Raw genomic sequence first — 15,943 nt, 5'->3', positions numbered from 1 at the left:
AGAGTTAAACATTTGGAAAACCAGGATTTCCAAAGATCTTTACTGAGGTTAGTGTTGCAAGGACCAGAAGCATGGGTTAAGAAAAGTGGTAGTAAACAGGTAAACATTTTCACTTTTGCATCTTGATTTCTAGATCTATGATTTCTATTAATTGAAGACATAGCACCATACACTGGTTGCCAATTAAGAATGTATATTGCATCCTTGAGGGTGGTACTTATCCTTACATAATAACATATCTGAACTTGTGCCTCAGTTCCAACCTCAATAAGCTACTCTATTGAAAGGTCAATTTGGCAAATTCTGGTGGTGGTGTATGCATTAAGACCAGTGGATTCCATTGTAGTGTGCCCATTGCCATGTTTCTCGCTATAAAATTAGTCCTTTGGTTTTGGACACTGTTTATGTTTGAAGATATAATACTCTGTAAATACTTGGATATTGGAGCTGGTTGAAGTCCTATAGAAACTCTACAGAATATATGTCAACTCTAGTCGTGATGAATCACTGTCAGGTGAAGGGGGTCTAATGTGAAATTGACACTAAGTGGCTATATGGTCTCTTCTTCAAATGGTGCCACATTGGGGATTGAACATTTTTCTGTCTTCCTGGTAGATTGGATATATCAGCCTATTAATTGGAATGTCTAGTCCACTAGCATTTAATATAATTATGAGGGCTGGTTTGATTCATCCATTTGAAGAGATGGGGGAGCAGGGTATGGGGGTGGGTGGTGGTGGGGTTCATCTGATTAAGGGGCCCTAAGCCAAGAAGCAGTGGAGTTTGAGAAGCCAGCGGGTTGGGGTTCAGCAGCAGCAGCCCCATGAGCCAAAGTTGAGGGGGGTGCTCTGAGTGTGTGGAGGTGTGGGGTGGTCCTTGTTTTTGGCTTCTTGACTCAATCCTGTTTCAACAGTGAATATGTCTTGGCCTGTCTATTATAGAAATAAAAAAGTCGTTGATTATTTGGTGTCAGGAATTAATGATGCCAAGAAAATTATGGAAGAGATTGAGACCTTCCAGCTAAGAAAATTCAATCATCTTCTGGAGAAGCTAAAAATAAGAGGTGATCTGGAAAGAATTCACAGGAAGATAGTGAGGACTCAGAAGAAAGAGATGTGAAGACCAAGGATGATTCTCAGCAGAGGACAATGAAGATGAAAAAAGCCCATAAGAATGTGCACCAGCAAGGCCGGCAGCCTCTAAAGCAGTTTCCAAACGAGAGAGAGGTATTCATGGAAGATGTGGGCAGTGGAGAAGAACAAGAAGAGGAGGATGAGGCACCATTCCAGGAGGAAGATTCTGGCAGTGATGATGATTTCCTAATAGAAGATGATGATGTCAATGACTATGGCAGCTCAAAAAAGAAAAACAAAAAGATGGTTAAGAAGTCCAAACCTGAGAGAAAAGAAAATGCCCAAACCCAGGCTAAAGGCTACAGTGACGTCAAGCCCTGTGAAAGGCAAAGGGAAAAGTAGATCACCCCACAGCCTCAGAGACATCAAAGGAAAAGATACCTTCTCTCAAAGAAGAGGAGAAACCAGCAAGCCCCCAGAAAAGAAAACTTCTGCAAGCCCTCCACCTGAGAAATCAGGGGATATAGGGTCTGAATATGAAGCCCAGTCTGGGGAGGATTTAAAAAGTGTTGATGGTTTGGGGAGAAATTCTATTTTATTTATTTATTTTTTATTTTTAAAGATTTATTTATTTATTTGAGAGAGGGAGAGGGCACGAGCGGAAGGAGCAGAGGGAGAGGGAGAGGGAGAGAAACTCTCAAGCAGCCTCATGGGCTTGAGTGCAAAGCCCACTCCTTCTCACAACCCTGAGATCACGACCTGAGCTGAAACCAAGATTGGGACACTTAGCTGATTTCACCACCCAGGCACCCCTTGGAGAGAGATTTTATTTTTAAAAAAGAACAAAAAAGGGGGGGGGGGCAAAAAAGAAAATCTACTTATTAAGATGGAACATGATTTTGGCTATGGCTTGACTCATGGGCTTCCAGTGCTTTTTTTCCTCTTCTTTAAAATGACAAGAAATAACTCCCTCTCTCCCTTTTTTTAAGAAAACCATTGTATTTTTTGTCAATGGTCTTCTCTTTGTCGTCACTCCCCTTCCCAATGAAAGCCGTGTCAAAGTAATCATTCAATTGACTGCTTCATCTTTTTATTTTTAATGGAAGGTATACCACAGTCTTAGAGCAGTAAGATTTGAGTTGAACAGTTTGGAAATTTTGCTTTTTGTTAAATGGTAGCAAGTTGAACATTAATCAAAAAACATAGAAGGTTGGGGCGCCTGGATGGCTCAGATGGTTAAGCGTCTGCCTTTGGCTCAGGTCGTGATCTCAGGGAGCCTGCTTCTCCTTCTCCCTCTACTATTCCCCCTGTTCCCCCTGCTTGTGTCAAATAAATAAATAAAATCTTTAAAAAAAAAGGTAGAAGGATTTTAGTTAAAAATGATTGCTTCTTTCTCTACCTGGACTTAAAATCAGTTGTCATCTAATACAAGTTTATATATCTATATACACAAGTGTAGATGTCTAAAAAAAATCATGATGTTAAACTTTCACTGATGGGGCAGGTAGGAGATAAAGATGAATTCTGCATTGTTACTAAAAGTATTCATATTTTTTACCTTGCGGGCGGGCAGGGGATGGTGTTATCTGACCTTGTTTGACTGTGTGTGTGTCTGTGTTTTAATTTAATCTCTTGTTATCTCAAGGAGACCCTGAGCCAGTGAGCCTTTTATTCTGCTACAGTCTTTAAGGAACTTTTAAAAAAAGAAAAAAAAAAAGGTGAGGGCCATCAAAACTTAAATAACTCTTTGGGGCGCCTGGGTGGCTCAGTCGTTAAGCGTCTGCCTTCGGCTCAGGGCGTGATCCCGGCGTTATGGGATCCAGCCGCACATCAGGCTCCTCTGCTGGGAGCCTGCTTCTTCCTCTCCCACTCCCCCTGCTTGTGTTCCCTCTCTCGCTGGCTGTCTCTATCTCTGTCAAATAAATAAATAAATAAAATCTTTAAAAAAAAACAAAACAAAACTTAAATAACTCTCTTTTTTTAACGGATTTATTTATTTATTTATTTTAAGATTTTATTTATTTGACAGAGAGAGAGCACAGCAGGGGGAGCGGCAGAATGAGAAGGAGGCTTCCCGCTGAGCAGGGAGCCCTACAAGGGGCTGGGGTCCCAGGACTCTGGGATCATGACCTGAGCTGAAGGCAGATGCTTAACCAACTGAGCCACCCAGGCACGCCTATTTATTAGTTTTAGAGAGAGAGGAGCACACACTTGTGAGGGGGGGAGGAGCAGAGGGGGATGGAGAGAATCTTAAGCAAACTCGGGCTGAGTGAGGAGCCGGAATGGGGGCTGGATCTCACAACTCTGAGATTATGACCTGAGCCGAAACCACGAGTCAGAAGCTCAACCCACTGAACTACCTTGGAGCCCCAAAACTTAAATTACTCTTGATTTCCTTTTTCATTCTCTAGTGGTCATGTTTTTGAATACATATATGTGTGTGTGTGTGTATATATATATATATATATATATATATATATATGTTTTTGAATATATATATGTATATATATATGTTTTTGAATATATATATGTATATACACACACACACACACACACACATATATATATACACACACATATATATATATTTAATATATATATATTTGAAGATATATATATATATCTTCTGTTTCTTGGATAAAATTTTACCAAGGATCAAAAAACCCCAAAAACCTAGAATTTAAATGGCAAGATCTATAGACCAGAGTGTATCTCTTCCTAGCTGACAGTATTTAGGTTTTAAGCAAATAAAGTACCATGTTAATGTGAAACTCAATTGGGAAGACTTGAGATTTTTCCTTTGTGAAAACAGAAAATGGAAATTCTTTTATGCCATAAATGTGCATTCAGATCCCCCCCAATAATATAATTATGATTATGATTGGGTTTAAGTTTTCATCTTGTTATTGGTTTTCTATGGTACCATTTGTTCTTTCTTTTTTCCCCATTGTGTGGTATCAGGGGTATCAGGAGTTTGCTGCTTCATTAAGTAAATTGCCTTCTGTTGGATTATTCAACTACCTTTAGAAATACACTTTATCTCCTATATTATATAACCATGTACACTTCCTTCATTTATCTTTATTATTTATATTTATATTTATATTTATTATTTATATTTTTATATATATCATTTTATATCATTTTTATTTATTATTATTATATAATAAAGTAAATCTTTAACTTATCACCCTCTTCCTCAAAGTAATAGTCTATCACCTCTTATTTAATGTAAAACATGTTGACAATATACTTCTCCTTACCCACCTCTATTTTTGTGCTGTTGTTTCATATCATTTGCTTCTAAATATATCAACTTCAAAATACATTGTTATTACTACTTACTTTAAACAGGCTATGGTCTCTTAAAAATTAAGAAGGTATAAAAGCATATTTCATATTAACCATATCCATATATTAATCATTCCTACTCTTTATTCCCTCACATAAATTTGAGTTTCTATATGGTATCTGTTCTTTCAAAAGAACTTTAACACTGATTGAATTTTAAGTCTGCTGGTGACAAATTCACCCAGGATTTGTTTAACAAAAATGTTTTTATTTTCTCTTTATTTTCAAATAATTTTTGTGCAATATATTGAATTTTAGATTGACTTTTTAAAAAAATATCAGCATTTTAAAATGTTTCACTGTCTTCTGAAATGTATAATTTCTTATTTTAAAAAGTCAGTGGTGTCTCTTGTTAGTTTTTCCTGTTATATAATGTCTTTTTTGTTTGGCAGCTTTTAAAATTTTTCTGTTTATCATTGAGTTTTAGCCATTTGACAACGGTGTCTTTACTGTGCTTTCTTTGTGTTTATATGAATTGTGTTTCTTTTATGTTGCTGATAGAAGCTGATATTTTTAAAACATTTTTACACCTTTTTAGCTGTGCTTGATATTGACCTACAGATAGCTGAGATCTTTTTTGTTTTTATTCTTTTATAGTTTGTGTTTAGTTTGCATAATTTCTGTGGCCTGTCTTCAATTCCCTGATATTTTCTTCAGCAGTGCCCAATTGTGCTTTTATTTCATTTCAGATATTGTATTTTTCAGTTTTAGAACTTCTTTTTTATACCTGTCCTTTCTCCACTCAGGTTTTCCCATAGTTTATTTATTAGGTTCACTTTGTCCTTTACACATTTGAATGTATTTCTCATGGCTCTGTCAGTGCCTTCATTTCCGTAATTGTACTAGCTGTGTCATCTGTGTATCTGTGTCTATTGACTGTCTCGTCTTCATTTTTCTCTGTTTATTCCCATGTCTGGTATTTTGCTTTTATACTGGGTACTGTGGATGTTATATTGTTGAAATCCGAACAATGTAGCCTCTTTTAAAGAATATTAAGTTTTGTTTTGGCAAGTGACTAATTTGCTCACAGGTCAGTGTGATCCTGTCAAGGCTTGGACATATCTGGAATAGCCCTACTCTTAAAACTTGGTCTTTCTGAAGTCTGAAATAAAAGTCCCTAGTTTTCAGTGAGGTTTATCTACTCTGACTGCTTAGTGTTCTCAGCACTGAGAAACCTCTAGAATTTTCATTCAGCTCCCATTCAGATCTCTTTCAGACCCCAAGATGTCACACCTCGAGCAAATGTAATTTAGTATTTCATAAAAGAATCAAAAGAGACCCCCTGCAGATTCCTAATTTCTTTCTCTGTGTATGTCTCTCCTCCCCAGTATTCTGTCTCATAAATTTCTGCCCCCCCTTAGCAGCCCCAAATCATCACAGAAAGATTTGTCTGCCCAGCAATACTGTTTGTCTTTACTTCTCTATGTCCCCACTTAGAAAGTGTCTCCAGATAGGAAGCTGAGGTAAATGTGGACATTACTTAACATGTGTTCTTTTTTTAAGGCTCTGCACTGTCTGTGCATGACAAAACCATTTTATAGCTGTTTATGGTTGGGGAGTCAGTCAATACCTGTTAGTCCCTATTGGCTATAATCATAATTTCTTTCCTTTCTCTGTTAAAAAAAATACTTACCTTGGTATTGTGGCTTATTCTTTTTTTAAGGCACTTTCATGTTTTATATAATATTGTTCTCAAAATATTATCAAATGAATTAGCACTCGGGATGATAATTAGGGAAGAAGGGAAATTTTAAATTCCATATTTCTTATAAGGATACTAGCCTCAACAAGAATAAAGTGATTTTAGCCTAAACCGTCTGGATTGGTATCCATTTTTCTAATTTTTATTTCAGTACTCTGTCCACTATGCAATGCTGTCTCAAGGAAAACCAAAATTATTAACTTTTTAAGTATAAGGATTTCTAGGTTTTTATTTGTGTTTTTTGTTTATTTGGTTGTTTAAACATATGCTTTCTTTTTACAAGTTATAATTTATCAGAAATCTGGAGATGTTTTATCATTTTTCCCTTAGGCTCTTCCTTTTCTGGTTTTGCTTCTTTCATACATTCTAAGAAATTCAGTGTCAAAAGTGTCTATCTGTATGACTGACCTTATTAGCAAATTATATGAAAACATGAATGACCACTGATTTTATTTTAATTAAACTTTTGATGTGGATTCTAAAAATACTGACATAATTTTATATTTTTGTAATATACTTATGTCCAAAGAAAAACATTGTTATCCACTTTACTCTTAATGTAAAGTTACCACAGTTGTAATTTAATATTAATATGATTATCTTTACCATAATCCCAGCACTATCTTTGACTTTAAGGCTCCAAAGGCAGGTAAAGACTACAAGTCTTGTTTAACCACTAGTCCTTGCTGTAATAACTGTCTTATAATAAGTGCTCATTAAGTATTTATTAAAAGAGTGAACCATGAGTACTGATTAGTTCATATGTGGAACTTTGCATTCAATCAGTTAAACAAGGTCATGAAAAAGTGGATGAAATAGAAGGAAGAATGACCTAGGTGGTGAAGGATAGTGCAAGAATGGTTAAAATTGGAGATACTAAACTTTATATAATTTATACATAAACTTTATATAATACTACTTTATTATATAAAGCATTTATACATAAACTTTATATAATACTACTTTATTATATAAAGCATTATATAATATATTAATGTACATATAATGACTGATTTAAAATATTTGTGCATATAATGCATGCTTTATATGTATATATATAATGCATATATATGTCTGCTTTAAAATTTTTGAAATTATCTTATATAGGTTGGGTGGTATGGTAGACTTTTTCTGTGAAGCTTCAGAGAAAAATCATTGGACCTAATAGGTGATGTTGCAGAGAGGCAAATTTTCAATTCAATATAAGTAGAAACTCTCCAAATAAAGATATACAATTCGAATAAAAGGCCTTGAGGATATAGTGGGACCTATGACTTTTCTTGGCTCTAGAGACTGAATTTGTCAATTAGGGATCATAGACACAATTTTTTCATCATTTTGGATAACCGATCAGGTGAGCTTTACAATTAAATGTATAAAAATGTGATTTCATCACTCAACAAATGTTTACTGAGTTCTCAGTATGAGCAAACCCTCTGGAGACTAACTTCATACTGCAGTGAGGGCTTATTTCAAGCTCTCACTTCAGAGGAGATTCAGATATTCTTTTCCCATCCCTTTATTTGGAATTGTGGCTTCCTATGAGAGCTGTTACGACTAGCGGTGTCTGATGCATGCAACCACAGGTACACACATGCGTACACACACACACACAGAAAAGAAAAGAACAAAGAAAGCTCAGGAACAACTGTTGACCTGGCATATTCTTTGTAGAAATTTAGAGTAACCATATTTTCAAAGGATTGTCAAGATTTCAGAAAATAAATTATCATGACAAAAGATCATCGAAACAGAGTCATGGAAAGCATGACACACTTAGGTAAGGAAGGATTGTTCCCTGTGACTTAATCTAAGAACGATCCACATCACATGTTCAAGAACAGTTTTCAAAATATACCCTTTTTGAAAGTTTTCCATCCTCTGGTTTGCTTTGCAAAAATGTATGGGGGGAACCAAATTGCCTCTAGAACTGCCATTTAACGAACATGCAGCATAATGTAATACAAAATTACCTCTAAGTTTGAAAATGACGACACTAAGAAATCTGAACTTTCCCAACCTCAACAGTTGAGGAGTATACACGAAGTCATATACATATCTAAATTAATAAGAAAGAAGATTGTGCTAAGATGTACCAACAATACATAAACTTTAGCTTCTTGCAAAGACTTTGGACTCATATATGTCTCCACGGATCCGTCAAATGTTTAAAAGTAAACACATAGGTAGAGATACAACTGGACAATGCCAAAAACTGCTCTGCATGGCGTAGCCATCCCTTGCTGCTGTGGCCACTGTCCAAAGCTAGGGGTCCTCAGATCTGGAGTGTTCTGCCACTTCTTGCCTCTATTTTAGGCAGAGCAGTTTATTCCCTGACAACAGCTCCAATTCCTCCACTGAGGGTGTACTTGCTATTCTCCGGGTGTGATGAACCCCTTTATTGCTCTGCCCAGATCCAGCAACTCCTTTCTGAAGGTTGCTTCCACTCTGTCGGCAAAGTAGCCACTCTCATTCCTCTCTTTGGGGTTGCATGCACTGGCATGACTTGTTTTCCACCTCAGAGTGTGGTCATCTCCCTTGTTGCTTTTCTGAGTAGAGATATTATCTTTTAGCGGTTCCTTCAGCCTTAGGGGGCCCCACAGCTGTGTGGAGACTCTGGAGGGGATTATGGGGGAAAGTTCCCTCCCGTGTGTGATGTTCAAACACAGTGTTTCTTGGGCCCATGTATGTGACAGAGTTCAGCAGATCCATCCTTTAGCATACCTTAAGATTTCTCCCTCCCTGGCATATGGATATGCATTCAAGGGCCTGAGCCAGCATCAGATTTTTTACAATAGATATCAGGCTGTACGCAGAATCTCTATTCCTTTTTAACTATTAGGGTCTTATAACTAAGTCAAACTCATAGTTGCATGATCCATGTTACCTTACGAGTAGATTTGACCCCTAGAAGAATTCTTATTCTCCATGCAACTAGATGCTTCTCAATTTCGTTCTATTCATAATCCCCCAGTTATGTCTGGATGTCCAGGAGTAAACATAGTATAGATATACACTGTAAGGCAGGATACAGGATATAGTAACATTTTCAGAAGAATCTCCGATGTTTGGAAATCATTACTAGAGTACTTGAACTTCCTGGTGTATGTTTCAGAAATAATCTATAAAGCATACATGAAGCTCAAAGGAAAGAGATTTCATGCCATGGAAAAATCAAATCACTATGATTGACTACGTAAAAATAACTACGGGCTGACTCAGTTTTTTCTTCTTTTTTAGAATATTTGCTTTTTGCAAATATTGCTTTTTTGCTCTTTACTTTCTAAGAAAGCTAGTACTGATTGGGTGAAAGGAGGAGCTGTCTTCTACCCTGTCTCCTACCCATGTAGTATGCTCATTTTTTGGGAAGATAATCTTGGAGCCACTGACTCCCTATACCACGTGTGAATCATGGCACTAGGTAGGAATCTGATCTTTGATTAAATGATTTTCCTGCTATAAAATTTGAACATACTGCATCTTGATAACACCTTTTTTAAAAGTAAAATTTGTATTCATTATTGGGAGATTTTATGAGTGGCATTATAGTTTGGATTTATCCAGCACTCATTCATGCATTCTCTCTCTCTCTCTTTGTGTATGTGTGTATCCTCCTATATACACACATACACATACACTCACATACACGCATTATATACAAAATCCGTACACAGGATTTTTTTCAGATACAGTGTTGGCATTTTTGGACATAAACACATTGAGAGGTTTTAGGCTAGGCACAAAGAGGACCCTTGACTTCATAAAGTTCACAAATGTAAGTGTTCAGAGAAGAAACAAATTTAGATAATATCATATTCTTATCTCACTAAGGGACATATTAGTAGGGCACCTTGCTTCCTGATTCACTGATAGTCCCTTTCCATGTCTTATGCTATGAAATATGAGCAAAATATCCAAGTGTTATGAACTGAATGTGTCTCTCCAAAATGCGTATATCGCAACCTAATCTCCAGTGCGGCAATATTGAGAGGTTGCGCTTCCCTGCGCTCTTGGAAGTTTGGGATGGCCATATTGTCTTGTTGTTGATGAATAATATGTGAGAGGAGATTAGGTATGTCACTTCTGGGCGGAAATTTAAAGAAGCTATGTGTTTTGCCGTATTACCCTTTTCCCTGTCTCAGCCACATGGGATCCTGTTGAGTTGGAGGCTCTCTCAGCCTGTAACACGAATGACCATGATGAGCAGTCTCCATGCGACCCTGCGGGGCATGGACTAGGTGAGTAAAAAATAAGCTTTTTTTATGAAAAGCCACTGACATTTGGGCATGCTTGTTAGTTCACAGCCTAGCTTATCCTGATTAGGTATACTCATTAATGTAAATTAAAAAACTAGTTTCTTGGCAGATGATCCCATTTAATTTACAATCACTTATTGAAATCTGTGCATAAGGAACAGCACTAGGTATTTATTTGAGATGCAGATAAAGAAATCAGTAAAACTCAAGTCATTGCTCTCAAGATGCTCAGACTTTATTCTCATGAGAGTTTTATCCTTAATATCAGGGTACAGGTTATGTAATGCTGGGCAGTTCTAGTCTGCATGTTGGAGAATAAGCATAAGAATTATCAAGGGTGAGTGTATTCCCGTGTGTGTGTGTCTGTATGTGTGTGGTGGCGAGGGAGGAGGTGCTGCAACCAACTCCCTAAGTGCAAAGCAGAGGAAATGCAAATTCACATGATAAAATATCCCAGGTGTTTCAACAAAGAAAGAAGGCAGAAATTGGTAGAAGGTATTACCAAGGATTCGATATCTACCCAGGCAAAATGATGCCAGTAGAGAAGGGGAAGAATTAGTTGCCTTCACCTGCCATATTAGTGTTCGAGGCAAATGTAAGTGTCCTAAGAGATCTGGGGTGGGAACCAGAGATCCAGAAAGAAGGACAGTCAAGAGCATCTGCCATATAAAAGGTGGGGGTTAGATAGGGAAGCTGTAGCCCAAATGCATTGAAATACTCCAGGTGAAAAGAGATCATGGGCCCAAGTAGAGGTGGACCTCCAACCAAGTTTCTATAGTACGTGACACTAACGTTAAAAACAGGTTCTAGGTATTACGATTTCCTTATTATTTAAATGTGAGCCTGTTATGTAGCTTCTATGTGCTTTAATTCCTTAATCTGTACAATAAGAATAATTCAGTATCTACCTCATAATTTTAATGTGAGCATTAAGTGAAGTAATCCCCATAAAGTTTATATGATAGTGTCTGGCAGATAATAAATGTTTAGCAGAAGTAAACTATCATTTTTATTATGGCTAGCATTCTGTGATAATTATCCTTTCCCTAGACTTCCAAGCAGTGAGTGTATTGGTTCACAAAATTTGGGTGACTCCATTAAAAAGAAACATGTAAAATAATCCTGAAGCCTGACCAATTTGGTGGAACCAACGCACAGTGTTAAGCATAGTAATTAAGTGATTGTTTTTCTTTATTTGCTTAGTGTCTAGTTTCATTATTTTGGTTATGTGAAAGTATACATTTGGCTTTCATAGGAGAACTTTAGCAGTTCTCTCTAAAGGGAAAAGAAAAGCTTCTGGTGAAACCATTAGAGCAGTTGCTTTTTCTGATTTTATTTCATTCTCTTTAATCCGTCATGCTTTTTTTTTTTTAATTCATTCAGTGTATTTGGTTAAAATCTTTCTCCTTCTTCCCACTTGCTTCCAAAAATGCATTTGCTATTAAACGCATTTTTGTAAATGTGATACATTGGTATGAGTTTCCTGCACGTTTTTATGACGCTGACACCAGTGAATGCTAAGAGGAGGTTGGAACTGTTGGGGTTTTATGTGACTTTGATGACAGATATCGTGAGGCTTGCTTTTCTGCTTTACAATTTGAGCGGTGATACCTCTTTTTTCACAATGTATAAGATAACGTTCCTATAATGTCATGAAGAAGAAACAGTGATTCGAAAGATTAAGCAGACACCCTGGCTCTAAGGAATGAAGACATAAGAAAAATGAAAGGTACAACTTAGACTGAAGCAAGTGTGTTTCAGGGCTCATGCCTGTTTTTTGTGAATGATTGTTTGGGTAATAAATGCTTTATCTTCTAACAAAGCCAGTCCTGCTTCTGAGGCAGACATTCTATGAAACAAGGAAGAAGTACTTTTAAATCTTCTTTGCTCTCTTAAGGGTTGTGAACAGGAAAATGACATCGACATCTTTGCACATATTTGATTCAATGTCATACTACAGAAGACTAGTATTTGAAGGAAGAAGGGATTTTTATAAAGGAGGCAGATGGGTAGACAATTATTGGGAAATGGGTAGAGGCTAACTAATTTGTGCAATAAGAAAACCACTAATATTTAGCAGTGACAATCATTTTCAGAACTGTATTCCTCTCATGCCTCTCTCCTCTCTCTCCTTTCTAAATATTAGGCATGCACTTTTGTTTATGTGCCTATTTAAAATTCTCTCATTTATTTACATGAATCTTTATCCCCTCCCCCGCCTTTTTTTTTTTTCCCAATCCACTCAGATGTGTTGTATGTCTGTGAATTATACCCCAAGTGTGACAGACGATGACTATTTGGAGGATGCCAAGTAGCAGTTGCCCTAGCAACAATAACCAGGGGATGCTTCTCAGAACTTCTGCCTCCTCTCTTCCCCGTCATTTTCCCTGTTTTGAGAGTTAGATAACGTGGTTACCAGAATTAGTGGAAGCTGGTTCTCTGCTGCAGCCCCCGCGCCCAGCATAATGAAAGAGAGAAAACTTAGAAATGTCTGCCTTTTTCTTACTATCGGGAAATTGAGCATACCTCTGCCGTCAAGACCGGAAAGGAAGCACACTCTCAGAAGGAGAAGAGCTGTGTGCTCTCACACTCTAATAAATGCTCGATGGTGGGAGAATTTGTCAGAGCTGCTACTGAAAACCACTGTGAGGAGTGAAAAAAATCATTGTTGAATTTCCACACGTGGGCTAAAAGAACAGTATGTAAATTGGATTGCAAGATGCTATGTTCTGCAAGTGGAAATTTCTGGTCTGTTATGAATCTGATATGGCAGATTTCGTTTTACTTTCTTAAATGAGGAAGACCTAAAACAATCAGAGTGTCATCTACACAGTGAGATGGAAAACTTCTTTTAATTACCAGGGACCTTATTGATATTTACATCCTTCCCCCCAAATAAATATTCAGATTAAACCTAAAGAAAGAAGTTTAAAGGAAAAATGCTATTTGGTAAGAAAAGCAGAGTGGATTTCTGTGGAGCAAAAGACCCGTAGCCTTCAGGGTCTCTCTCACCTGCAAGGGCCCTTCCAAGGCCGTGGCTCTAAATTTGCATTTGTAAAATTATCACTATTATTCCCAAAAAGCCCCTCGCTCATTATTCATACCCTTAAGCTCCACAGATTTCGGATCCATCCCTCAAAACAAGGTGAAATAGAAGTGACTTATTTGATCACGTATTATTGCTATTTTATCACTTTTTATGATATTCAGATTTGTAACCTTGTAGTTTTGTTTTGACTCTTCATGTCTGTTTTTACCTTCTTTCTGTTTGCTTTGGGGAATAGTATAGATTTTCCATTAATCTCAAGCTCACACATTTTTAGACAAAAATAACAACAAAGAACAAGTAGTTTGCATATATTGTTGTACTTTCAAAACCATTTAATAAAAACTATGAGTGGAAAATGAAATGCTGCTTAACAGAAAATAAACAGATTGAGTGATTTTAAAATAGTTAATTTATCTCCTAACTGTGCTATTTAGAGTCTATTCTATGTAATTTCTGTGGGACACATCAGATTTCTGACTGGAAGAAGGTTTTGGGTGATCTTAGCGATAAGTATAATTAAATAGGTGTTCAACTCAGGGTTCTTCAGAATTCCTTTTCTATATCCTTTGAATGAATAGTTTTCGTCATATATGCCAATAATATTTGAACGGTGTGCCCTATAATGCCTTGGAGGTTTACATCAAATGAATGGTGTTTTATAAATCACATACTAGAAATTTTTAGTATTTATTTGAACCCAATACTTCATGGTAACTCTGGAAGAATTTTGAAAGATATAGTAAAACTGAAAAAGTCTTTGTATTCCTACTAATTACATTTATCACCATTTACCTTTTATAGAAATATCCAGTTCCTCCACCAAACTATATTCTCCTAAGAATAATGTCTGTATTTTAATTTGATATCCCAAGAGCACAGAACCTTGAACCTAATAGATTCTAATGTGTATTTTCTTTAGTTGGATCTTACATCATGAATTTTTCAAGAACTTTGCTCTCAGACCTATAGCTTATCGAGCTGGTAATATGAATTCCATAGTCGACACTACTGGGTATTTTTATCTGTATTAAAAAAATCTAAATATTTAAAAACAGACAATATATTCACATAATTCAAAATTTAAAAGGTACAAAAGAAAATATGTACTTTGGAAAAGCTTCATCCCACTCCCTTTTTTCAGAGGCATTTTAGGTATATACAAACAAAAATACATACATTCTTTTTAGCTTAGTATATAAACTGTACAGTCTTAACAGTTTTTTTTTTAAACACTTGTAAGTTGGCTCATATCTGCAAACAAACAAAAACCTGTGTTCTCATTCTATGTTATGGCTACCCTGCATCTAATTTATATATATGTAGTATAGTTTATTAAACTGGCATTTTGTTGATGGATATTTTGATATTATCCAAATCTTTCTTATTAAAAATGCATTGCAATGAATAACCTTGTACATGCGCAATGAATAACCTTGTACATGACACCATATGTTGTATAAACGAGAAAAAAATTTATAGCCTCTATTTCTATTTCTGAAGTAAGGGTCAAAAGTTATGTTTTTATCTATTGATAGATATTGTCAGATTACTTTCCATACAGGATGAATTGATTTATATCCACAATCAAAATACCCTCTTCCTTTATTCCTACTTATAGAATGTGCTATCAAACTTCCAATCTTTGTCAATAAGTAGGTACAAAGTGCCATCACTATACTTTTAATTTATATTTTTTTCTCTTTTTGGAGGTTAGACTGTTTTCATATGTTTAAGAACAATTCAATTTATTTTCAATTTATCCTAACATTGTCTATCTCCTTCCTTGCACTCAGTACAATGTGTAAATGTTTTATTTATTTATTTATTTCTGTTCTTGGTCACCCTTTGTCTTTTTGGTTGTTGTATAGTCTCCTTGAAGGTCAGTACTCCACTTTCTTGTTCCTCACTGACTCATCAGCTCCAGCAGAGAACCTTCCCTAACAAGCATTCTGCAATTATTTGGCGGACGAATGATTTAGTGGAGTAATGTGAGCCCACCAGAAGGTCTCTAGTATGCTGCCACGGATCTCTGTCCTTGATGCTGTGCCCAATTACCTCTGAGTCTCCTAGAGCAATTGGTGCCCTTTATGATTATTTTGGAAGTATGCTGAGCCATTTGAAATAGACGAGAAACACAAATACTTAAACTACTTAATATCTTAGAATATGAATTCCTTATGGTTTCTTCAAAAATGACTAACTTGAAATCACAGTTTAGTCTTCCGTAAGGGAGAAGGTTCCATCATGAGAATTCTAGGTTAATTTTTCCTACTATCATGGAAAGGGAAACAAAGATGAATCTGGGAAATAGGGAAAGAATAAATATGTTTATTTACAGACCTCAGTATTACATATTGGGAATTGAAAAACTTTCCTGTTAAACAGTATGCAAAATCTGCTACATTGAACTTCGTAATTGAATATGAAGGTAGAGTTTTCAGGAATGTAATTTTAAAAATTGTCAATTAAAATACTGGGTTCCAAAGTTTACTCGGTAGAAAAGGTTTATTTA

The 15,943-nt window shown here is 36.1% G+C and overlaps 1 pseudogene; it reads left to right on the top strand.

The window, feature by feature from the left end:
- Nucleotides 1-918: 918 nt before the first annotated feature.
- LOC123784391 (nuclear ubiquitous casein and cyclin-dependent kinase substrate 1 pseudogene) lies at nt 919-15,418 on the top strand (annotated as a pseudogene).
- Nucleotides 15,419-15,943: the final 525 nt, after the last annotated feature.

This window comes from Ursus americanus, chromosome 4, assembly GCF_024610735.1.
Source record: "Ursus americanus isolate L20-20 chromosome 4, mUrsAme1.1.p, whole genome shotgun sequence".
NCBI lineage: Eukaryota > Metazoa > Chordata > Mammalia > Carnivora > Ursidae > Ursus > Ursus americanus.
This window is presented reverse-complemented; position numbering and strand designations above follow the sequence as displayed.